The following is a 25042-nucleotide window of genomic DNA, read 5'->3' as shown; positions in this document are numbered from 1 at the left end:
TCTGAGGAGAGAATTGTAAGAAGAGATATTTTGCTCTCTTTCAGTTCATTAAAAAGCTTCTTTTAATGCCTTTCACATAAAACTAAAGAAGCCTACGGTGATTCATAGCTTTGGTCACCTGTACGTAAAGCACCTTTCTTCCCATGAGCCTTTTTAGGTTTCCTCCATCAGTAGTTTCCAGCAGCTGGACCTGGGTGTGTGTTGATGTAGTTTTCTTTGTGGTTTATGTTGTTAGACAGTGTGCGATTTAGATGGGTGGCTTTACGGGATTTAAAATCAAATTTGGAAAGTCTGTGTAATGTACGTTATATTGGTAAATTGTCATGTGCTGTTTGTGCTCACTGAGAAGCTGGCTCTGAGGGTAAAGCATTTCCTACAGTCGTGCCTGTTGTTTATGCCATAAAACTGCCTGCAGTGGGCAGGAGAGGCCAGAAGCTCAGCCATGGGATGCACATCCACGGAGGGAAAGCTCAGTTGGGAACTGCAGCCCACTGTCTCAACTTTCCCAGTTAATTTATGCTAGATACTGTAACCCCCCTTTTGATGTTATCTCTGTGTTGCTTGTAGTTCTCACTTGGAAACCTCACCCAAGGGGGACACTCTACTTTGCCCAGAAATCTCTGTCTCTGGAACTCTAGGTGACATGAATGTTTTGAGTACCCTAGGTTGACAATATCCTGTATCTATCAATACGTCTGTCTGTCACGCGCTATTTATTCTTTTACTCTGGCTTACTATATACTGAATAAACTCCCTCATTTGAAAGTAGCATGGGGCGGTGGTGATGCATGTCTTTAATCCCAGCACTTGGGAGGCAGAGGCAGGTGGACTTCTGTGGATTTGAGGCCAGTCTGGTCTACAAACTGAGTTCCAGGGCAGCCAGAGCTGTTACACAGAGAAACCCAGTCTTGGAAAACCAAAACCAAATAAAAAACAAAACAGACGAAAAACAGAAGTAGATACCATGGGCTGTTTGTTTGTTTGTGTATGTATGTATGTATGTATGTATGTATGTATGTATTCCAGACAAGGTTTCTCTGTTTAACAGCCCTAGCTGTCCTGGAACTCACCTTGTAGGCCAGACTGGCCTGGAAATCAGAGAAACCCGCCTGCCTCCCTGCTGGTTTAAAGGTATGTACCCCCACCACTAAGATTTCTTTAAATAGTTTTCTGTGACCAGCTTCTCTCCTCTCTTAGGATTCTAATCAGACACACACAAAACAACTTCTTCTTCTCCTCCTCTTCCTCCTCCTCCTCCTTCTTCTTCTTCGAGATGTGGTTTCTCAGTAGTTATAGAGCTAGTCCTGGAACTCGCTCTGTAAACTAGGCTGGCCTTGAACTCAGAGATTCATCTGCCTCTCAAGTGCTGGGATTAAAGGCATACGCCACCACCATCCAGCTACACAAAACTTCTTGATACTGTCACTGAGGGTTTGTGTATTGTTTTTTTCTCGTTATGCTTTATTTTAGATACTTCCTGTTTAAGATCTCTGGCTGGGGAGGTGGTTCCATCAACAGCATGCTTGTCATGCAAGTATGAGACCTGAGATTGATCCCCAGCAACCATGTAAAAGCTAGGTGTGGTGGCATGTGTCTGTAATCCCAGTGCTGGGAAGGTAGAGACCAGAAGATCTCTGGAGCTTGTTGGCTAGCCATGGTAACCAAATTGATGAACTTCAGGTGTAGTGAGAGACCCTGTCTTAAAAACAAAATGGATGCTATTGCAAAAACCAACCAAACAAGATTAATAGCAAATTAGGAGCCAGGGATTTGTTCTTAATCTCACCCAGAGATATTTCAAATTCAAGTATTATAGTTTTCTATTTAGAATTTCCATTTGGTTATTTTTGTGTAGCAACTATTCTTTTTTGAATGTGTTCATTTTCTTTTACTATACTTCCTCTTTTTTTTACTTCAATAGGAATATTTATAATGGCTGTTTTTTTTTTAAAAAAAGTTTATATATATAGATATAGATATAGATATAGATATAGTGTTCTGGGCACCAGATCTCATTATAGATGGGTGTGTGTCATCATGTGGTTGCTGGGAATTGAACTCAGGACCTCCGGAACAGCAGTCAGTTCTCCTAACCTCTGAGCCACCTCTCCAGCCCCTAATGGCTGTTTTTTTGCTTGATAAATTGGATATGAAGGCCAAGGGAAATTTCTGGAATTCCTAAAACCTTCCTATTATATTATATTCTTATTATATTAATTCACAGATTTTCTCTCATAGGTCATTGCTCTGAACTACAGTGATGATGACATTCTGTAAGTGTTCTATACTATCTATTTAATGACATATTCATAATCCAGTAAACTCATTGTTTGTTTTGGTGCCATTTGGTCTCATGTCCTAAGTACTAGTAGACAGAGATACATAGTACAATGAAAAGAAAACACAGACACATAACTGGTATCACATTTGGTCACATTATGGGTAAAACTAGAATTATTCATAACATTTATTTAACCAAAGATTGCATTGTTATATATGTAACAGCTGTCCAGGTTGTTTCCCTATAACTCATTAGTGTGGTTTTGAGAAGCTCTCTAAACTTGCCTGCCTGTCTAAATAACTCTGAAGCAAAAGATAAAGCATTGTGCCAGAGGCAAATTCATGATTGGCCAATCTTTAGCTACAAGGATGAGGAAGTTGTTTGGAATTGCACATTATAAAACATATGCTGATAGTTAAAGGATTGAGTTAAAACATAAAAGATGATTTTTCCATCTTGGGTCCATGAATGATTCCTTTACCTGTTGGTAAAATTTAATTATACTTTAGAAACTTTTGATTTACCTGTATGATAACGTCATAACTTTTGACACATTTCTTAAGGAAGAAATTATATTTCACTATTCTTAATCATGTAATTGTTGAACTAAGACACATCGTTGTTTGAGTGAAGACTGTTGCTGCCTTATCTGCATTTCCCACTTCAGTTTTGCAAATGCTTGAAGACTCCCCTTGTGAAAACTGTTGCAAGGTACCAGGGACCATTTTAATAGATTCGTTACCAGTGAAATGAGGGCTTTGCATTAAACTATTCAAAATTCAGCTATAAGGTTTAAAATTATTTGGCATTTTACTGTGTAGAATTTCTGTGTAGCTTTCTCTTAGTGCATTGCTTATATTTTTGACAATTTTGACAATTAACATCTTTGACTACCAGTCAAATGACAAATAAATGTATTATATAAGAGATTGAAAATAATTGAAACTATTTAAGGAATCATTTAATGCATCATAACATTAGACCTCTGAGACTCTCTGGCTGCTGGGAAAAAAGTAAATGTTACTAAAAATGTTTAACCATGCTCACTACAATGATTATTCTAAAATAATCATAGATTTTTAAGTTCACTTATAATTTGATTGTCTGCTTTTATCAAAAAGAGTATAGTGATATTGTGATGGGTCTAGAGTCAAAGTTCTGGGTTCAAAACTGTGTTCCCAACACTCGTTAACTATGTAGCTTCGGGCAAGCTGCGTAATCCGCCCAACGCATCTTAACCTCTCCAACGGGATCTAGCACTGGGGCCTAGGAATTTTTCAAAAGTGTATATTCTTGGTTCCAACTACCAAAATTAGAACTTCTGGGGCCAGGCCACACATGCCAGGCTTTCACAGTCCTGTCTTCTGAACAACACTCAAGTTTGAGAGTGTGTGGTGTATGTCTGTATGCGCATGTGCACCAGGCATCTTCCTCTGTTGCTCTCCATCTTGTTTTGAAGCAAGCTTGAGAACCACTGCTCTAAGCCACAATCATGCCTTCCATGATCTGCTAGTCTCTCTCCTTCTCTGTTTTTTTTGGGACATGGTTTTTCTGTGTAGCCCTAGCTGTCCTGTAACTCACTGTAGATAAAACTGCCTTGAACTCGAGATCCGCCTGCCTCTGCCTCCCAAGGGCTGGGATTTCCACTACTGCCCAGCAATTTGCTAATCTCTTAAAGTATATGTTGGCTAGTTTCTTATTTGGTTGATTGGTTGTGGTGTGTTTTTATTTGTTTGTTTGTTTGTCAACTTGACCCAAGCTAGAGTCAAGAGGAAATTCCAATTAGAAAAATGCCTCCAAACTGGGCGGTGGTGGTGCATGTCTTTAATCCCAGCACTCGGGAGGCAGAGGCAGGTGGATCTCTGTGAGTCTGAGGTCAGCCTGGTCTACGAGTGCTAGTTCCAGGACAGGCTCCAAAGCTACAGGAAATTGAAGGCGTAAGTCACAAACAATCCCACACCAGTTTGGAATTATGATTAATAGAATGGTTATTTATTCAAAGGGGAAAAACTTACAGATTACTGTCCCAGACAACAGCCCCTCTGCGCAAACAGGAAAGGAGTCTAGGAGCCGGAAGCGGAGCCAGAAGCCAGAGAGAGAGTGGGGGACAGACGCTGCTTTTTTAAAGAGAAAGAGACAACGTCCCAATGGGCTGGTATCTCAGCGGCTATTGGCTGAAGGAGCTGAAGGAGCTCCCACAGCATCTCCCCCTTTTGTTTAAGTAAGAGAGTTCTAAGCCTACTACGAAATTATATACAATAAATACAAACCTACGAAATTATATACAATAAATACAAATATCCTATTCTAACTAGCTTAAGTCTTGTATAACAAATAACTTGGCCAAGTCATGAGAGGAAAGTAACTACATTTATATACTCTTCAATCCCATCGAAGATCTGAGAAGGGAAATAATGTTACCTGAGCAATTAGGAAGTGCAATCAAACTTCCAGAACATGTAACAAATCACAGAGACAACTGGCTACCTGGGCAAACACCCAAAGTCACGTTTGCAGCATTGAAGCAACCAACTTTGGCTAAGGCCTGATGTAACTGACATACCATTTTCAAAGGCAAGAAACTTTTCAAAACTATCTTACCCTGTCTTGGCAAGATATGACAGTCCTGTTTTATCCATTTACGGATATTCTGTAACTCTGTCAGTAGTTGAGGTATGGGCATTTCTTTACCCAAAGGCCAGATCTGCCAAGAAGAAAGGCTCCAGATGGAGTGTCTTTGGTGCTCAACATTCTCTCGGGAATAGATCGGTGTTGCCAGGAGCGATTGTGTCTCACTCGCTGCCACAGAACTCTGAATTAGATTAAAGACCATTTTCTACAGCTCTTTGAAGAGGTTGAAGATTATCTATCTATACTGAACATAATCTCTATGTATCTAAAGAACCTGATTAGTCTAATTATAAATGACAGACTTAGATGACTATTGATCTATATAATTCTCAATACCTATCTAACTTAAAGACTGAGACAATAAACAACTGTGCAATAAATGAGGACAATATGACCTCCAAATATAAACAATGTGCAAGTATACATTGCAATATGGTAAATATATATATCAATACATAAACAATATATAAGTATCTTAATAAGAGGTAGAAGTGTACAATGCAATATGGTAAATATACATATATCAATACAATATATATATATATCAATACATAAAAATGTTTTAAACAGAGGTAGAAGCATGCATGCATACAATAGTTAAAATAATTTAACTTTGTATCAATATATAAGAATCGATACCAATATATTTGTCTAAAAACAATAACTCACAAGTACAAATCTATTATCCCATAATCCAATTATCCCTCTTTTTTTTTAAGATTCCTGTGCTTATAAAATTCCTCCCCCAACCTTCAACCATATACTAATTATAACCAACCCCTAAATGATATCCCTAAACCCAAGGACAAACTTTACTGGGAGAGGGGATGTCGTTCTCTAGAATTACTTCCAGCCGTCATGGGGACAATGTTCTTTCTGGGGGATCCTGTGAAAGTAAAATGATGGTTAAATTTCAAGATCAATGTATTTTAAAATTGCAAATAGTCTCTGAGTATTTTGTGGAGGTCTGGCCAGAATGTTGTACAAGATGTGCACCATTTCAGCTAACCAAGCTGGAACCGTCTTGTGCAGCTGGTACCCAAAACAGGTCTTGTAATAGCGCTATCAGTATCATGACATCATATTAACCGGGTGGAGTTGTTGTTATGGGGCCCCATCTTCTTCCTGGAAACTTCAAATGTCACTGCAGGAAAAACTCATTGTTCATTGTGGAAAACTTAAACAGTAATCATATAGACATATACAGACATACATATATTCAATGAAAGGCATGATAGATATATTAAATGAAGGGTGTGATAGATATGAAGAAAAGTAAAGATGTTTTCTAAACTCATATTTCTTTCTGTCCCATATCATGGTTCTTGACATGAGACAGAAACTCCAGAAACTCTGGGTTTTTCTTTTAACAACAGGCTTGGAATTAGAGAGGGACTGAGCCAGAGTCCAACTCCAAAACCAGCTCTATAAATTTAGAAATATGATTTAGTATATTTTACTTACAGAACCTATTCAGTTTTCTTGATAGTCCCTATTGGGCCGTTATTTTCCATCTGTCAGTATTCAAATATCCGGGGTCCCTTGAATTTTTCAAAGATGAGTGTTTTCCTGTGGAGATAAGAACAGAACCCTGCCCCCATTCTATATGTTTTTCTTACCACCTGTATGAATATCATCATTGTAGATGAGCTGTCATTTCTCCTTTCCAAGAGGTTTCTCCTCTTCATATCGAATCTTTATTAATTTTGATGGTATCCACAATTTTTCTTCTCCTGTGGAAACAAGAGCAAAACCCCTTCCCCAACGTAGCACATCTCCTGGCTTCCATTGAGAGGTCAGCACGTCTTTGAAATAAACAGGTTGGTTTAGTTCAGAAGTTTTTTCCATTATCCAATGCCTCTCTGATGCTGTTGTTCCTTTCTCATTAGCATTAAGAAAATTCAAGGTTAATAAAGCATTATGCAATCTATTTCTGGGGGTATCTTTTGTCCCTTTCTGTTTGTTCAGCATATCCTTTATAGTACGATTTGATCTTTCTATAACTGCCTGACCTGTAGGATTATTTGATATACCTGTAATGTGCTTTATATTATAATAAGCAAAAAAGCGTTTCATTTTCTTAGATACAAAAGCTGAACCGTTGTCTGTCTTTATTTGTGCAGGTATACCCATGATGGCCATAACTTCCAATAAATGTGTGATTACCGATTCAGCCTTTTCTGAGCTCAGGGCAGTTGCCCATTGAAAACCTGAATACGTGTCTATGGTGTGGTGTACATATTTTAATTTACCAAATTCCATAAAGTGGAACACATCCATCTGCCAGATTTCATTCCTTTGAGTACCCTTTGGGTTACTCCCTGCAGGCAACGGTGTTTGATTATAGAAAGAACAAGTAGGACATCTTTTTATAATGTCCTTAGCTTGTTGCCATGTAATGGAAAACTCTTTCTTTAAGCCTTTACTATTGACATGATGCTTTTTATGAAATTCTGAGGCCTGCAGAACGCTTCCATTCAATAATTGGTCAATTTCAGTGTTACCTTGTGCTAGAGGGCCAGGCAGACCTGTATGGGACTGGATGTGTGTTATGTACATTGGACAAAGCCTATTCCTAATTATGTCCTGTACCTGGATAAACAATGAAGTCAACTCTGTTTCATCTGGTATGAATTCAGCGGTTTCAATATGCAAGATAACTCTTTCTGCATATTGTGAATCTGTAACTATATTAAGAGGTTCTTTAAAATCCCTTAGCACCATAAGAATGGCATATAATTCTGCCTTCTGGACAGAATTATAAGGGCTTTGTTCCACCTTACTCAATTCTTTCGATTTATAACCTTCTTTCCCTGATTTATTTGCATCAGTATAAAATGTCTGGGTTCCAGTTATTGGAGCATCACGTACAATTCTAGGAAGAATCCAAGAAGTTCTCTTTATAAAGTTAAGTCTATCACTTTTGGGATAGTTGCTGTTAATTTCTCCCAAAAAATTAGCACAAGCTCTTTGCCATGGTTCATTATCTTCCCATAACTTTCTTATTTCCTCAGTAGTAAAAGGCACTATAATTTCTTCTGGGTCTATACCTGCTAGTTGACGAAGTCTCAGTTTACCTTTTATAATTAATTCAGAGACCCTTTCTACATAAGTTTTTAATTTTTTACTTGGTTTATGAGGTATAAATATCCACTCTAAAATAATATCTTCCCTCTGCATTAAAATCCCTGTAGGAGAAATTCTGGAAGGCAGTATGACTAGGATGGAACTAAGATTCGGGTTCACCCTATCCACATGTGCCTCCTGTAATTTTTCCTCAATCATTGTCAGTTCCTTTTCTGCTTCAAATGTCAATTTTCTGGGACTATTCAAATCTTTATCATCATCTAAGGTTTTGTTTAAATGAACTATTAAATCAGGTGTTATCCCAACAGCTGGTCATAGACTGGAAATGTCTCCTAACAAACTTTGGAAGTCATTAAGAATCCGCAACCGGTCTCTCCTAATTTGTGCCTTTTGTGTTCGAATTTTCTCTAACCCTATTCTGCAACCTAGGTAATTAATAGAATCTCCTCTTTGAATCTTTTCAGGGGCAATTTGTAATCCCCACCTAGGCAAGACTTTCTTTACTTCTTCAAACATACTTTCCAACGTATCTTTATTTGAATCAGATAATAAAATGTCATCCATGGAATGATAAATTATGTACTTTGGAAATTGCTTATGAATTATTTCCAATGGCTTATTAACAAAATATTGGCACAATGTGGGACTATTGAGCATCCCCTGTGGGAGGACAGTCCATTGATATCTCCTAGTAGGCTGAGAATTATTATAAGTAGGCACTGTGAAGGCAAATTTTTCTCTATCCTTTTCTTGCAAAGGTATAGTGAAAAAACAATCTTTCAAATCAATAACTATAAGAGGCCATCCTCTTAGTAATAGAGAAGGCAAAGGAATTCCAGATTGTAGTGGACCCACAGGTTGAATTACCTTGCTGACAGCTCTTAGATCTGTCACCATTCTCCATTTACCAGATTTCTTTTTTACAACAAACACAGGAGAATTCCAAGGGCTGGTTGATTCTTCAATATGGTTAGCATCTAGTTGCTCTTGTACCAGCTGTTCCAAAGCCTTTAATTTATCTTCAACTAGAGGCCACTGCTTGATCCACATTGGCTTCTCAGTTAGCCATTTTAAAGGTAGGGCCGTTGGTACCTCTAAAGGTTTGCTATTGGCTGTATATTCTTGTACAGCCTGAATGGCTGATGACCTTTTTCCCTAATACCTCATTATATCCTTCCCAGAATTGTGAGTTCCTGGAACTACAGGAATGTTAATCTGGGTATTCCATTGCTGTAGCAGGTCATGGCCCCATAAATTTATTGCAATATTGGCTATTTATGGCCTTAGTCTTCCTATTTGCCCTTCATGCCCTATGCATTCCACCCATCTTGTGCTTTGCTTTACACGAGATAGGGTTCCAATTCCCAGGAACTGAACATCTACCTCTTGAAGAGGCCAATTCGGATGCCAAGATTCTGAGTAATGATACTTACATCCGCACCTGTGTCTAATAAGCCTTCAATAAAAACGTCATTTATACAGACTCTTAGCTTTGGTCTTTGATCGTTAATAAAAGTCTGCCAAGATATACATTTACTCTGTCCTACTGAATTTTTTGACTCATTCTCCACATGTAATTCATCATTTAGACCAGTATTACTTTTTACAGCAGACATTGGAGTTTTCAATTTTCTTGGTGAGACACATTTTCCACTGTAACTGGGAATGACTGGACCACTTTGGGCTTGGGGGCCTGCGAGAGGCCCCTCAAGGAGTTTCCCGATGGCATCGGGTTGCCTTGTCTGTCTGTTGTTGACCTGCATTCGTTGGACCAATGTCAACCTTTACCGCATCTCCTACATATACCTGAAGGCTGAGGTCTCCTACTTTTGTCATTCCCAGAGGAGATATTATTCCTAGAATTTCTTTGCCTGCAATCCCTTTTCAGATGTCCTAATTTACCACAATTAAAACACCTGGTAGTTTGATGTCTCCTCATAGCTTTGGAAATCGCTTCTCCTACCCAGGATTCATCATTATAGCTAAACATCTCAACATTCATTGTATGCTGTATCCATTCTTCCATAGGTGCTGATCTAGATCTTAAAGGCCCAATTATCTTTTTACATTCGGTATTTGCATTTTCAAAAGCTAGAGATTCAAGAAGTATTCGTCTAGCTTCTGGGTCTGTTACCCCTATGTCCAGAGACTTAATTAATCTTTGCACAAAGTCAGTAAAGGGTTCTCTCATTCCCTGCCTAACCCTGGTATATGATTCGACCCTTTTTGCTGGATCTTGTATTCTATTCAAAGCATTCAAGGCTGCTTTGTGACATAAGGACAGCACTTCTTCGTCATAAAGAGCTTGGACCTGTGGATCAGCATATGCTCCTACACCAAGAATTTGATCTTGGGAAACCTCCACACCTTTTGCTCTTCCTTGCTGTTCCATATGTTTGGATTCTTCTCTGAAATAAATTCCAAACATCAAGGAAGGTCCATCATCTAAAACTGCAGACACTAGCTGAGCGAAATCATGGGAGGTAGCTCTGACATTAGAAGCCCAAGTCCTTATCATTTCCTTAACAAATGTAGACTGCAAGCCATAATTAACGACAGCTTGCTTAATTTCTTTTAAATCATTCATTGCTATTGGTGTCCATCTAACTTCTTTAACTCCCTTTGAGCCTTTAGAAGTTGACCCTTTGTCAGAATAAATTACAGGGTATGTTGTTAGAACCCTGGGTAAGCCAGTTCTAACAACTGGTGGTGGCATTGTATCCTGTCCTTGTGCCTTCTTACTCTGTTCACCAGCTCCAATAATTTCTTCAATCATTTCTAATCTTTTTATCATTGTCTCCCTTAAATCCTGAATCTCCTGACCTACCCGGGTTTCTAGGAATTTCACTAAGGTATCAGTCTTTTGGTTCCCATTCTGGAGGTACATTCTATCTGTTACCTTATCAAAACTTTGTGGTAACGTCTGAACGTCAAATTCAACAGCCTGAACCCTTTCAGGTAACTTCCTAGTACCCTTGGATATGGAGTCAATTTTGTCTATCATAGTATTCACTTGTTCAGATAACCCGATTTTCAATAATTTTAATCCTTTCAATTAGTTGTTCATTATTAGTCCGTAAAAATCGTATCTTTCTTAATGATAAAATATTGAAAAGAAAACTGAAACCTAGTAACAAGTAAATTAATGTATCCCCATAGTCATATAAACCTTGCATGACATAATCCATTGTATTACTAAAGAAAATAGTAAAATTGGCGTTGGAAACAAAAACTGCCATATTACCTCTTGTCTAGTGGGCGGCGCTGTTGCCAAGTCGTGACTAGAACCACTGCAAAGGTGACGGAAACAGGGTCCAGTTTCAGTGTCCGCCTTAGTATTTGTTAAAAACTAGGAAATATAAGTTGCTCAACAAAGAAAATGTAATTAAGTCAATTCCATACACAGAACCAGAAACCCAGAATCCAGGGGTAGAAAAGAGCATCCTGGAAGCCACCTATGCCTCCACGTGACCGAGTCGCCCCGAGGGGTTGCAACTTTTGGCAACTGCTTGTGTTCTGATTCACACCACTCAAGTGCCGCACTTACAAGGGAAATTTAAAAACAACTCAGAAAAGAGCAAACCAGGCAGACAGAGACTGTCCCGAGTCTGTGGAGCTCGGGAGGCGTGGGGTTTAACTGAACTGCTGGCTCCACACACAGGGCACAGGCCACAGCTGAGGGAGGGCTCGTGACTAGCCGAGCTGGTGGCAAGCAGTTGAGTCGGGGGGGGGGGGGAGGGGGGTTCTACAACCAAATGTGGGGTGCCAGATGAAGGCATAAGTCACAAACAATCCCACACCAGTTTGGAATTATGATTAATAGAATGGTTATTTATTCAAAGGGGAAAAACTTACAGATTACCGTCCCAGACAACAGCCCCTCTGCACAAACAGGGAAGGAGTCTAGGAGCCGGAAGCTGAGCCGGAAGCCAGAGAGAAAGAGGAGGACAACCGCTGCTTTTTTAAAGAGAGAGAGAGACCACGCCCCAATGGGCTGGGATCTCAGCGGCTATTGGCTGAAGGAGCGGAAGGAGCTCCCACAGCAGGAAATCCTGTAAAGAAAGAAGAGGAAGAAGAGGAGGAAGAGGAGGAGGAGGAAGAGGAGGAGGAGGAAAGAAAAAAAAAGAAAGAGAAAAATGCCTCCATCAGATTGGTCTGTACCCAAATCTTGGGGGGCATTTTCTTGATTAATGATTGATATGGGATGTTCCAGTCCAGTAAGGACAGTGCCATACCTGGGCAATTGGTCCAGGCTTCTGCAAGAAAGCAGACTAAGCAAGCCAGTAAACATCATGACTCTATGAGCTTTGCTTCATTTCCTGCTTCCAAGTTCCTGCCCTGCCTTCCAACAATGATGGATTGTAATAGAGACTTAAAAGCCAAATAAATCCTTTCTTTTTCTAAGTTTGGTTTGTTCAGATTTTTTTTAATCACAGCAACAGAAACCTAACTAGAAAGAACTCTAACTAGAACAAGGTGAGTATAGCTGACTTACTTTCTTCTTCCTTCCCTTCTTTTCTTCCTCCCTCTTTCATTTGAATAGTCACTTTTGCTTGTTTTGTCTTTTGTTTGTTTGTTTTTCCAGACAGGGTTTCTCTGTGTAGCCTTGGTTGTACCAGAACTTGCTTTGTAGACTTGGCTGGCTTCTAACTCACAGAGATCCTTCTGTCTCTGCCTCCTGAGTGCTGGATTTAAAGGAATATGCCACCACTGACTGGCTTCAATATTTACTTTTAGAACATATGTGAGCCAGGCAGTAGTCGCGCACACCTTTAATCCCAGCACTTGGGAGGCAGAGGCAGGTGGATCTCTGTGAGTTCAAGGTTAGCCTGGTCTACAGAGTGAGCATCAGGACAGCCAGGGCTGTTATACAGAGAAACCCTGTCTTGAAAAAACAAAACAAAACAAAAACATATATGTGTATGTAAGTTTTAGTTTTAATTAATTCTCTTGATTAATTCTTTTGACCTAACTCACTAGTCAAAGTGTTCTACCACCTGGCCACATCCCTAGCCTTATATTTTAAATTCTTGACAGATACATAAGAACTGTATGTTTAATAGAGAAACAATATGATATTTTAGTAGTACACAGTCAGTGTGCAATCGTCAGATTAAGGATTACTGGCTTCCTTACCTCAGATATTTAGTGTTTCGTTATGTTGGAAACATTCAAAATCTTCTCTTTTAGTAAAATATTTTGAAATACACACTGGTTACTGTCACAGCTGTCCTACCCATCATGATACAGAACACTAAAAATTCTTCCTCCTCAACAGCTGCACCCTTGTGCCCGTGAACCATCCTTTCTCTATGACTACTGTTCTTCATAGTTCCCAGTCTATAGCAACTGTGGTGACTATTCTTGGTGACCAACTTGACTACATCTGAAATTAACTAAAACCTATGTAGCTGGGTATGCCTGTGAGATCTTTCTTTCTTTCTTTCTTTCTTTCTTTCTTTCTTTCTTTCTTTCTTTTTCTTTCTTCTCTTCCCCTTCTCCTCCTCCCTCCTTCTTCTTTCTCTTCTGGTTTTTCGAGACAGAGTTTTTCTGCGTAACAGTCCTGGCTGCCCCGGGACCTGCTTTGTAGACCAGGCTAGCCTCAAATTTACAGAGAGAGATGACCTGCCTCTTCCTCTCAGGTGCTGGGTTTAAAGGCAGGATTTTTTTTTCTTAGTTAAATCATCTGAAGTGGGAAGACACACTTTTAATCCAGATCTTTTGAGATGGGAAGATCCACCTATAGTCTGGGCCACGCCTTCTACTGGCAGCCTAAATAAGGACATGGAAGAAGGAAGCTTGCTCTCCTTGGCCTGCTTGCTCTCACCTTGCTGGCAAGTCCATTCCTTCACTGACATTAGAGCCTACTTCTTCAGGATTCTAGCATACACTGAAGACCAGCTGAGACGTCCAGCTTCATGGACTGAACAGCTACTGGATTCTTGGACATTCTGTTGGTAGACAGCCATTGTTGGACTAGCTGGACTGCAGCAACCTGTAAGCCATTCTAATCAATTCTGTGTGTGTGTGTTCTGTTCCTCTAGAGAACCCTGACTAATACAGTAACCATTATTTTACCTACTTTTATGAGATCAGTTGGTACTGGAGCTGTAACTAAGTTTAGAATGCCTACTTAGCATGTCTAAGGTCTCGGGTTTGCTTACTAACACAAAAACAAAACTGCAAAATCTGTGCATTTATTTCTTGGCAGTTGTCTTGTTGCTTAGATATTCTGTCCCAATTAAAACATTCATTCTTAGTGGGAGATTCATTAAGACTCAGTAAATACATGGGATTTCTAGGGTTAGGATGCAAGCAGAACTCTCAGGTTTCAGAAAGTTCCTTAGAAGATTCACAAAACCCCCTCCTTAAGATTATACAAGCAGTAACAATTTCTGGTAAGGAGATATTCCATGGTCCAAGCTGCCTGCAAGTCCTGTGGGGAGCTCCAGGGATGTTTCTTTTGTGAGTCACCACTGTGCTGGGGTAGAGTGTCTTAGTGACACAGCTGTCTCTGAATCACCCATACTCCTGTAAGTAATCCTATTAATGTCATGGTTTACCGAGCTCCATTTCATTCATTTCATCTGCTTGTTGTTGGTGAATAAGCATTTGTTCAGATTTCTCCAGGAAAAGTCATGCAGTCTCACACATACATGTGTGCATGTGTGTGTGTGAGAGAGGGGGGGGGTGTATTTGTGTACATGTGCACACATGTGTGGAGGTCAGAGGTCAATTTCAGGTGTCTTCCACCTTCCACCTTACTGCTTTGAGGCAAGGCCTTTCATTGAAACTGGAGCTGCCCAAGCGGTGGTGGCTCACGCCTTTAATTCCAGCACTCAGGAGGTAGAGGCAGGCGGATCTCTATGAGCTTGAGGCCAGCATGTTCTACAGAGTGAGTTCCAGGACAGTCAGGGCTACACAGAGAAGACCTGTATTGAAAAAGAAAAGAAAAAAGTAAAGACTTTGGAGCTCTGCCAATTGATTAGGCAGGTTTGGCCACTGAGTTCCCAACTCATGTGCGTATTCCTCCCCGGCACTGAGATTACAGATGCATGTCACCATGCCCAATTTTTTGTTTCATTTGGATACTGAGGATTGAATTCAGGTCCTCATACTTGTTCTACAAGCATTTTATTGACTAGCCATCTCCTCGGCCCCACACTACATCTGTAAAAGTAAACATCTTTTTTTAAATTAGTTTTTTTTGAGAATTTCAGACAGAAGCACTGTATTTCCATCACTCCCATCCTTTCTGCCCTTCCATCTCCTTCCATGTCCTGAATCTCAAATTCATTATCTCTCCTTTGGTTACTATTATTATTATTACTACATACATGTATGTGCATATATGTGTATGTATATATGTAACATATATGTGCTCACATGTATATATAACCTAAATCCGTTTAGCTTTGCCTCTATGTTTATGTGTCTAAGGTGGACCACTGGAGATTGGACAATCTATGTGGGGGCTTATTCCTGGAAAAAACTGGTTCTGCCTCTGTCAGTAGCCCTTGACTATCTGTAACTCCTCATCTAGGGGTGGGACCATGTGCAATTTCTCCTCTTCACATTGGCTTGTTCACTAGCATTGCCATTATTATGGCCTTGTTTAAGCAGCCATATAGTTGAAAGTTCATAGCTGCATTTTCTCTGCCATATCTAGGGGGAAAAGTTGATTTTTTTTTGTCTGAGACAGGATTTCTCTGTCCTGAAACTCACTCTGTAGACCAGGCTGGCCTCGAATTCACAGAGATCTGCCTGCCTCTGCCTCTCAAGTGCTGGGATTAAAGGAGTGTGCCACCACTGCCTGATGAAAAGCTAAACTCTTAAATCAGGCATGGCAATGCATTTCTTAGACAAATTTGAGAAAGAAGATTCAAGAATTCCAGGACATTCTTGGTTACATAATGGGAGTTCAGTCTAAGCTACATGAAGCCGCTTTCAAAACATAAAACAAAAACTTCAAAAGTTGAAATGCCAAGCCTCCCTTAAATGTCTATGAAGCCCATGAGTAACAATTAACAGATTACAAATATTCAAACAAAAGTTCAAGCAGACTGAATTTTAGAGGAGGAGGCAGGTCTTCCAATAAGAGATCCCCATAGGGATGGAGACATGGTTCAGCGGTTGAGAGCACTGACTGTACTTCCATAGGACCCAGGTTGATTCCCAGAATTAGACACCCTTACACAAACATGCAGACAAGAAAACACCAATGCGTATAAGAGAGAAAAAAAGACATGCCCACTACTTTTCTGTTTTTCTTTTACATGCTGGGGATCAAATCTTGGCTCCTGTGTGGGAAGCAAGCCGTATCCTGCTGAGCTACATCCCCAGCCCTGAGATAAAGGCTTTTAACAGTAGGCTTTCTTGGGCCTCTGTCTGGTTTTGAGCAGTGGAATGGGATAGGCTGACAAGGGCTGAGCTGCCCTTTGCACCTTGTACTCTTGCTCCAGGCAGACTTCATCCCAGCAGGTGTGACTCCACATGGAAGCCAGCATAGCAACGGGGCTAAGGAGTCTGCTGGGGCAAAACAAATAAAGCAGTCAGCATGGAGGAGATGAAACATGGAAACAGAACATTGAGGTTTCTCATTTAGAGGGCAGAAAATGGCCCCCAAGACTGAAGCTGAAGCCTTGAGCTTTGAGCACAGCAAAAGCCTGCTTCAGTAAATAAAATGGAGAGACTATCAGACTCTGGCTTCCACATGAACACATGTAATACACATGTGTACCCATACAGATCTGAACATTCATACACACATGCAAACACACACACTACACATATACATGTCAAAAAACTTCATGGTTGTCCTTGGCTACAAAGTGGGTTCGAGGCTAGCCTGGGCTACATGAGACCCTGTCTCAAAACAAACAGACAAACAAACAAGTAAATAAATGTCAATTTAGAATATTGTTTTTCTTGTTGATAATTTATGCTGGATATATTTCCATGCTGCTATTCAGGTGTTTCCCACTTGCAATTATGATGACTTGATTACTGGACCATAACTTAGGTAGTTGGCCTCTCACTAAAGGACATTCAGTCCATTTCCAGTCTTTAGTGCTCTGTGTTTTCTTGTAGATATATAAAATTTTGTAATATTTCTCTAAGGCAATAGGGTAAAATTGGTGAAAAGGTTTGTGTGTTTATGAATTTGGTAATTTGGGGTTATATGGTATACGTGTGTGAACGTATGTGTGCACAGGTTACACATGTGCAGCGGCCAGAGGAGGACATCCTCTCTCTTCTTGTCTTATTTCCTTGAAACAGGGTCTTTCATGGAACCTGGAACTTGAAATTTTTCATCTAGGTGGCCTGCAAGCCCCAGTGCTCCTCCTTAGGCCTTCTTCTAGTGTCAGAATTACATTTTCCTTTGGCCTGGATTTTCACACAGATGCTTGTGATCTGAACTCAGGTCCTCGTGCCTGAGCTGTCCCCCCGGCCCCATATTTTTGATAACTTTTATAAATTTAACCTCTGGAGCTTACCAATTTATACTCGCACAGGGAGATTTTTGAGAATATCTAACAAACGATTATTTTCACTCTATATTTTGTCTGTCAGAAGGTTGTCTCTGTAACTGCAGGAAATTGGCTCATGGAAATGTTTCCTGCCAGCATAGGATGCCAGGCCAGCTGAAGCTGACCAGGGAGCTACATCACATATCTCCTGAAGTTGTATGAAGCTGTTACCTTTATTTATGAAAGCTCATTAAATAATCTTTATAGTTTGGAATATTATATTTCCTAGAATATATTTCCAGTATCCTATAAAGCAGAAATGTGATCTCTAACCCCATGATGATGTCAAAAATAAATACTCTGGTTTATAGCCTGTGAAGTGTTTGCCCACACATATTTTTATTGATGATAGATTGACCTGTTCTCTTGGGGGATGGTGCTGGGGATTGAGTCCAGGATTTTGTACTGTTAACACATGCTTAACCACTGAACTACTACAGCTGTAGCCCCTGTGTGTATTTTGTTTTATGTTTTAAAGTATCTTACTTAGGGGATGGAGAGCATTTAGGAATACGTACTGATCTTGTAGAGGATTCGAGTTTAATTCCCAGCACATAGGTTGGGAAGCTCACAGCAGTCTGTAACTCTTGCTCCAGGAGGAATTTGTTGCCTCTGGCTCCCAAGGGCACCCTTCATGTGTACACACACACACACACACACACACATACACTTTAAAACAACAAAATCAAAATTTTAAATCTTATTTTTTATAAGTGTTATATAATATTTATTCATATATATACATACATATATGTATATATGTATGTATATATATGTGGTGGGGCATATGAGTGTCACAACTTGTGGGACTGGAGTCTTTTTTTTTACTATGTGGGTTCTGGGGATCAAATTCACATGGTTAGGTTTGACAGCAAGCAGTTTATCTACTGAGCCATTTCATGAGCTCCCTACATGTATTTTAAACATACCTTTCTCCAGATCAGAAATCTGGGACTAAAATAGCACGTTGAATTTGAAGAATATCGTCTTAGAAATGCTAGAAAAGTCTAAAGTGAGCAGGAGCAAGAAATCTACCAGATGTGCCAGCATGTTTCCGCATGTCCGCAGGCTCAGTCCTGTGCTCCACAGAAGCTATTTTTCTAATAGTGTTTGGAACTCTGAGTGGCCTTGAGTCCTAGCCCACACATTCAAAATGAATGGCAGTACTCTATTATCAGAGCTGATCCCTGCATTACTCATTTTTGCAGAACCTCTTCACCATCCAAGACAATGCAAAATGCAGATAGAAGCAGCTGAGTTAGGGTTTGATGCTCAGTGTGCTCCTTCATATTAAGCTCTGTGGACCCTATCAGCAGAGGAGACCGAGTAACAGACAAATTCTGGCAGAACTGAACATTACCGACAAACAGCTCCACGGTGTTTGAAGAAAAGGCATGACAAGAATCTTTCTACGGAATTTTTTACCCTACCCACCCATTTATTTAGCTTAGGTCACGTGTCTGTCTTTGCAGCTTGTGGAGAGAAACAGAATTTGCTTGTGCACTACAGGAGCCTAAAAGAGGTTTCTTTTCTCCTTTTCTGCAGAGTCCATGTTCACGAGACTGTTGAAAAGCCTCACAGCAGCAGATAGTGCTATTTATTCATTTTGGAAAATAACCAGAGCCTATTTTTCATGAGTGCTTGACCCCCCAGATGTTTCTGAAAATGGATGGTTTAATATATCAGTCATGTAATCCTAGGACTGCACAAGACATATTGTTAAAGGTCTTTGCAATAGAATGTTCCACACCTGTATTTAATAATACTAGCAATCTAGACTGTCTTTCTTTATACCTTATATGCAGGTTGGCCTTATTTCTTTTTTTGCCAGTAGTTGGAGGTGGAGGCCAGGCTATTGAGCTCTGCTACTGACCTATATGTTTTTGTTTTTCCTCAGAGACAAGGTCTCACTATATACCATAGGATAAGCTTGAATTCACAAGATCCACCTGCTCTGCCTCCCAAGTGCTCGGGTTACAGGTGTGGGCCACACCACACCCAACACTTGATCTCATTTCATGTTGCTCTGCTCCCCCCCCCCACCCCATACCAGGTAGCCAATGACTCACTAGTACTGAGTTACATCCCCGGAGCAGACCTGAGTTTTGCAGTGAAAATTAAGCATCTGTGTGTTCTCCTTAAAATGCAGACTCCACTGCAACGGAGACAGGTGGAGCTTGACAGTTCACGCTTCTAATAGACAAGTGGTGATGGCTACCTTGCTGTTCATCTGAGGGTCACATGTGGACGGCAAGAGTGCCCGCCCTATAACCTGGGGGCAGGAGAAAACATTTACACCCTCAACTCAAAGTGCAAAAGCAATAAGGAAAAAATATTTGATAAACTTGGTTGCACTCAAGTAACCCGTTGCAAGCAGAAATGCCTGCAATAGGATCAAAAGAAATCACAAAATGGGAAAAATAGTTCCAGCTTGTATCATGGTTACTATCCCCAATACATGAGAAACTTTTGAAAATTGAAAAGGCTAGTAATCCTAGAAAATGGTCATGTAATAGGAGAAATAAGCTGAAGCAAAAGAAATGCAAATGGCTCTGAGCCATGTAGAAAGTCTTCAATCTTATTCACAGTGAGAGAAATGCAAATTTAGGCTTCATTGAGACCTTCTCTCTCCTTCCAGGTTAGAAAACCTGAAAAGTTTCATGGCTTTTTCTGTTGGTATTTCTTTCTCTAAGGAATTTATTGCAAGGCTATATTATGAAAACATAAAAACACAAATATACATATTACAGCATTCAGCATAGATGTAAAAGGCTGGAATAAACTCCCTCCCAATTGCGGTTCAGCTGAACAAATTCTGATACATCTATTCAATGGGATACCATTTAAGTATAAAGGGGGATAAAGACTTGTCCCACGCTACCCTCGCCAGCAAGAACCACGCGGGACATAGGATTCTTCTGCAGAAAAGCTTTATGTCTCTTGGGAGTTAGAGCATAAGCCACATGGCGGAGACCCAGATATGATGGAACCCATCCCTTATATAGGAAACAGACCCTGCTTCGGACGTGTCACTCTTGGATTGAGCAACTGCTCCCAGTCCCAGGTGATACCTTGGGAGTAGTGGAAAGTTACCAACACGTGTGAGCTTTCTAGCTCACCTGGCGGTGCAGCGCCATCTATGGTGGAGAGTGTGAAGACTATTTCTGTGTATCACTGTGAAATATTCTCTGGGCTAGAATGTTAAGCATGCACCAAAAAAGCAAAGCAGAAGAATAAAAGGAAGGAATTTACTAGTTTAGTTAAGGAAGGGAGAACACATAAGGCAGATATGGTGGCACATTTTAATCCCAGCATTGAGGAAGTAGAGGCAGAGGATCTGTGGATTCAAGGTTATCCTAGGCTATACAGCAAGACCTTGTTGATTTCCCCCTCCCAAAAGCCCATTACCAGCAACAAGAGCTTGGTATATAAATTAGTGAGAACAGCAAGGCAAAAGTAATTTGAAGGGGAAGACGGGGAAAACTGGGGGTGGGGTAATTAATTGGGAGTGGGGAGTGTTGCAGTAGAATTGTTCGGATATCAACAGAGAAGGAGAGGAGAAGGGTGAAATAGCAGTAAGGATGTCTGAAGAAGTCAGGAGTCATTATATAAGTACCTAAAATTACATATCCATATAGTTTAAATGGAAATTTCTCACCTGGCATGGTAATGCTCCCTCCCTGCTAGAGCCATAGGCTATCTAACAAAAACCCCAACACCAGGCATGAAAAGCCCTTAGTAGTTGTTGGTCAGTGGAGTCCAAGAAAGTTCAATCATTATAAAGTATTGCTGTTGCCCTTGATTGCCTTCCAGACCCTGAAGGACCCAGAAGATCTGAGTTGGGCCTGATCTGAACACCTTCTGCCTGAGGACTAGCTTTCATGAAAACAAAAGGTACCATGCAAGCAAGCTTCCAAGTAAGGGAAGCAACCAATAGCTCTATCCAGCTGGGACACATGAATGACAATGGCCAATACTAACTCTAAAGATTCAACAGCATCTGTCGCTCATATCCTGAGCACAACCAATAGCTCTCTAATTGGATTTAAGGTCCAGTCAGCAATGAAAACCATGCCTGGCACTGGATACCCAGGGCCAGTGAGGTAATGGATCTTGAAGGAGAATTTACAACGGCCACTTTACTCCAGCATTACTCCTAACTGCATTGCAAATACTCATCCTTACACCCACAGAGAAGTGACGCTGTCAGCCCACATCTTTGCAACAGAAACCATTACAGAAAAACCACAGGCAATCAAAATGCAGAGAACAAGTGATTGTGTGGTGCCCAGCCCCAAGTGATACATCTACAATACAACCGGGATCCTGGAAGACTGGAGTATGAAAGAGCATCCTTTGGTGGAGGTGATTTATGCTCATGGTGGATATCTTGGGCATCTGGTTCATAGTTTTAAAGAATTATGCAGGCAACATCGAACTCACTGCTACCTTTGTCTGTTCACTTAGTAACAACCTTTAAAAACTGTTTACAACTCCCTCAGTCTAAGGCTCAGCAAACCTCCCTGACCACTGAGGGGGCAAGAGGATTGTAAGAGCCAGAGGAACTGTACATCTGCTGTGAGACTCTGTCTCCTAGAAATAAATGTCAGGGAAGCCAAACCCATGCAGTCTCAACAACGTGGCTGCCTAAACCAGACCTGATCAAGGACAACACCAACAGATATGTTAACATGAAAGAGAGAAATATCAGAGGGCACCGACCCTACACACAGCTATATGCAATTAAGGAATGCTGAGAGCTGCAGGAAATAATCTCCCCTAGGGAAGAGGCCCACATACATCAAGTGATCAGACCTGAAATCATACATACAAGTAACATTATAAGGACTAAGCAGGTGTGTGTGAAAGAAAATGAAGTCAGAGGCCATGAATTTGAGAGAAAGCAGGTGGGGGGGTACATGGAAGGAGTTGTGGGGAGGAAAGGGGAAAATGATGCAAATATATTTTATTTCAGAAAATGTTGAATAAAAAACCTGCATAAGACCAAGTCCATCGTGGATGAGGGAGGTGCTCATGAGGCCACATCCCTCCCAGAGAAGCTATTGATAGTTAATGGTTCCTAGGGGAGAGGGAAGCATTTTCTTCAATGGTAAATGACTCAAGTGCTGAAAAATAACCTCCTACCATGCTCGTGCCAGCAATTCTAAATAAACTCTGGGTCACACACAAAAACTGAAAGCCAAGCAGAAAGGGACTAGTTTCAAAGAAGGACTTCAGCTTCATGGAGTGAGGGCCAAGAGAGGGTAGTGGAGGTGGGGAACTTAACCAAATATATTATACACATGTATGAAACAGACCAAAAATAAAGTGATAATAAAATGAAGAAAAACTAGGAAACTGATTAAAGTGTGATATTTAAAAGTCAAAAATAGGGGACTGGTGAGATGGCTCAGGGAATAAAGGGTCTTATTGCCAAGCCTGGTGACTGTAGTTTGAGTCTGAGTTTGAACCTATGTGGTATAAGGAGAGAACTAACTTCCCCAAGTTGTAATCTGACTACCATACGCAGTCCATAAAACTCATGGAGGTGCACACACACATACACACATGCTGATAAAATGAATGTAATAAAAGAATTGAAAAATCAAAAGCAAAATGAAGCAGATGGATTTTTGCAATGAGTTGTTGACTAGTCAAATAAAAAATATTTCAAGTAAACCTTTATCTTTCAAAAAATTATTTATTTATTATATATGCACATGCCATAAGAAGGCACCAGATCTCATTATAGATGACTGTGGGCCATCATGTGGTTGCTGAGAATTGAACTCAGGGCCTCTGGAAGAGCAGCCAGTGCTCTTAACCTCTGAGCCATCTCTCCAGCCCCCTCAAAAAATTATTTTATATTTTATGTGTATGGGTGTTTTGCCTGCATGTATGTCTGAATCATGTGCTTTTCTGGTTCCAATGCCTAGTGTCTGTGCTTGGTCCCGAGGGGACCAGAAGAGGGTATCGGATCCCATGCATGCAGAGTTATAGATGGTTGTAAGGTACCACATATGCGCTGAAAATCGAATCCAGGTCTTTTAGAAGAGCAGTCAGTGCTCTTAACCACTGAGCCATCTCTCCAGTCCCTCAAGTGAATTTTAAGAGATTTTTAACATATGGGATCCTATGAATAGACATTATCAGGATGAATGATACTTTCTTTATGTATGTGTTTGTATATGTGTGCTTGTATGTACATGTCTAAATGTGCATGGGATTTTATGTGTTTGCATGTATGTGTACACATGTCTAGAGACCCCAACATGATGTTGGGTGTCTTTTCCATTGCTTTCAATTTTCTTTACTGAGGCAGTGTTTATCAGTGAACTTGGAGCCTTCCAATTCTGGCTAGTCTAACCAGCCAACTTGCCCTGGGCTGGTTTCTGCCTCTACCTCTCCAGTGTTGGGATCGTAGGTTGCCACCATGTCTGTCCAGCTACCATGTGAATTCTGGGGATCTGAACTCCAGTCCTTACACTTGTGGGGTAAGCACTTTACCCATCGAACCATCTCCCCAGACTTAAGATGTAGTTTTCTGAACCCTTCTGCACATGACTTTGGTATAATAAAATAGAAAATACCATGTAGAGAATTCTGAGGTATGAACTCTACAGGAACAGCAATAGTGAAGTCAGCAAAGCTGAGAGATAAACCAATCTCTTTTCTTTCTTTTTAAAAAAAGAATTCATTTTTATGTGAATAGGTGTTTGCCTGTATGCATAGCTATTTCTGGTGCCCTCAGAGGCCAGAAGAGGACTTCAGATCTTCTGAAGTTACAGATGACTGTGAGTCACTGTGTAGGCGCTGGGAATCGAACCTGGGTTCGCTTAGCCACTGCACCATCTCTCTAGTCCCTAGCCTCTTCTCTTGTCAAGCATGATTTTTTACTTGTAAGAACCACTGACAGGCGAACTCTAATTATTCAGATACCAGTATTTGGCAGTCATTTTCTTGAAAATTAAGTGAGCTTGTCAGTTCAAGGAAAATAATTTGACAGTAGTTGTTGCTGATGATAAAATTCAAGCTTTCAAGAGAAAAATGCAATTTTAGAAATCTTGTATCCACTCCTGTGAGTTTAATATCCTCTCACTATTTAAAGACTGTTTCTGATGGGATGGGTGATGATATTCACAATGTGTTTCTTCCAGAACTGGTGTAGTTGAGTATGCTGCCTCACAACTTTAATCTCAGCATTTGAGAGGCAGAGACAAGTGGATCTCTGTGAGTTCTAGGACAAGCCAGTCTGGTTTATATAGAGAGTTACAGGACAGCCAGGGCTACATAGGGAGCCCCTGAACTTTTGCTTTTGAAATGACTCATGCATGATATTACAAAATTGTAGATGGATAAAAGATCTGTTCAAAGTACAAGATAAATTTTAATGGAGCAATATAAAAGTATCTTGGTGAGGTTTCAAGTTCCACACTGCAATTAACCTTTAAAATGCTCTCACTTCCTTCTGAAAAGAATGCCTACAATTGCCTGTAGGGGTTATTCAGAGTTT

Source organism: Myodes glareolus, chromosome X (genome assembly GCF_982192425.1).
Source record: "Myodes glareolus chromosome X, mMyoGla1.1, whole genome shotgun sequence".
NCBI classification, from domain to species: domain Eukaryota; kingdom Metazoa; phylum Chordata; class Mammalia; order Rodentia; family Cricetidae; genus Myodes; species Myodes glareolus.
This window is presented reverse-complemented; position numbering follows the sequence as displayed.